The 2,090-nt window shown below is 40.0% G+C and overlaps 1 protein-coding gene across 1 annotated transcript in view; it reads right to left on the bottom strand.

Annotated features, from left to right (window-relative positions):
* The window catches only part of eif3ha (eukaryotic translation initiation factor 3, subunit H, a), a 68,819-nt gene that overhangs the window by 13,538 nt on the left and 53,191 nt on the right, over positions 1-2,090 (bottom strand). The window lies entirely within an intron of this gene.

The following is a 2,090-nucleotide window of genomic DNA, read 5'->3' as shown; positions in this document are numbered from 1 at the left end:
GGATACGGTTCACGGCTCCAGTAAGCACTAATCCACAAATTATTTGAGTTATTTACTTTTTTAACGTGGCTGACACTCCCTCTGAGTCGAAATAAACCAATATCCCGGAGTCATTCGTTTACTCAAACAGTACAATGACTGAACTGCTGTGAAGAGAGAACTGATACTGAACACGAGCAGAGCAGCATGTGTGCAGCGAGCCGGGTAATGAACGTACACACCCACTGCTGGAGCGGTTCTCATTCTCGAGTCAAGAACCGGTTGAATCGGTTTTCGGATCACCGGTACACTGAACCGAGAACCGTTTCTTTCGGACACGTCCGATTTGAGAACCGATGGGCTGATGATATTGCGCATGCGTGATTCAGCGTGAAGCTACCGAACAGTACATGATTGCATACTACACAGCACGTCTGAACCGAACTGGTTCTTTTGGACAACTGATTCTGTGCTAATGTTATGAGCGCGGGTAAACCGAGGACTTGAATGAAGGGCAATCTGGCGAAACGTAAGTTTATTTAATAACAAATAAATCGCAATGGATTATGTATAGTAAGTGGACAGTTTCTGCGCTGATGACAACTAATTTATTCACTTTATATCTTCAAGACTTAAATCCTCATGCACATCACTGTCTGTACCTGTATTTGGGTGCTTAGTTGCAAAACGTAATTGTAAATGATTCAGATCATGATTATGATGTTTTAACTGACCGAGTTATGTTATGATTACTGACTTTATATATTTGAATGTGTATTTTTATCCCAGCCCAGGACGATAGACTTGATATCATTACGTCATAGCAAATGACGTCATTATGTTAGGGTGTAAAAGAACCGATGAACCGTTTTTTTGAACCGGTTCATTGAAACGAACCGTCCAAAAGAACCGGCTCGTGGAAAAGAACCGGACTTCCCATCACTAACATCCATCACCGTTGCACTCGCAGAAGAGAACCGCATGTTTAGAAAGCTATGTAAAATTAATGTAAGTTCAGCTTTTAAAAAACATGTCAAGACTTTATGGCAGTTTTCCCCATCCCAATGCATCTCAAGTTTTTAAATGAAGAAAGCACTCTTTGTGATTGGTTTTCGGTCCTTTGTAGCCTATTAAACTATGCATACATGCATGATGCTGTTTTGTTTCTAATTGTTTAAGCAACTTTATTAATTATATAAGGTTTATAAACATTATTTTAAACATTATGCACTTTTTTCAAAGATAGTAGTGTTATTTTATTATGCTTTCAAGAAACGTGCATAATATTTTGCTCGATGCGCCCTCTTGTGGCCTCAGGAGAGAAGCCAAAAGCTTTTTTCCCCCTAACTGAAATTATGCCTTTTAAATTTGAATATAATTCGAATATTGATAATATTCAAGTAAAAAATTCGAATTTAGTTTTTCAGCCATTTTGACAGCCCTAGTCTGCAGTGAGATTATAATTTGAGAAGCAGTGTGCATGCTTTTTATGCTCTCTCAACATGCATCATACACTGATGCAATAAGATGACAAACACAGAGACCCGCCCCTCAATTCAATCAATGCAATTCAATGAGACGCACGTTATTACCAGGTGTAAATGGCGATCTGTCTTTTAGATGAGCACTTGTCATCTCATCTCTAGAGCAGTTAGAGGGGCACTGGACCTGCTGGCCCGGGCCACGATCTGTCATTTCAATGAGTCGTATGTTCTGCAATTCAAGCTGAATTGCAGAAAATTATGGAGGACCAAGAAGAATGTTTGAGGAATATCAATATAGCGCTGCCTTGGAGACCCTGAGCACAGATTCAGATTGATATTCTGTATGAATCTGACAAGCGATCTGTACGCATCATTCACGATGACACACCCCGCTATGTTCACAAGACAAATAGAGGCTTATTTTCATAATCAATAGTGTTGCTCTCCTTAACTAGCTGAATATTCAAGAAGCGGCCTCAAATGATGAGCGCCAACCCGAGGGCGCTGGCAGATGACAAGGTCACAACAGGCCATGTTTGATGTCAACATAAAACAGTGCAACCCACTTTACATCTTTAATCTTTCCGACTGAAGACAGATATTCTCAGATGTCAGTTGGAAAAAAAA

The sequence above is a fragment of the Sinocyclocheilus anshuiensis genome, unplaced genomic scaffold (genome assembly GCF_001515605.1).
Source record: "Sinocyclocheilus anshuiensis isolate Anshui unplaced genomic scaffold, SAMN03320099.WGS_v1.1 scaffold1162, whole genome shotgun sequence".
In the NCBI taxonomy this organism is placed as follows: Eukaryota; Metazoa; Chordata; class Actinopteri; order Cypriniformes; family Cyprinidae; genus Sinocyclocheilus; species Sinocyclocheilus anshuiensis.
The sequence above is the reverse complement of the archived record's forward strand: the minus strand, read 5'-3'. Positions and strand labels throughout refer to the sequence as shown.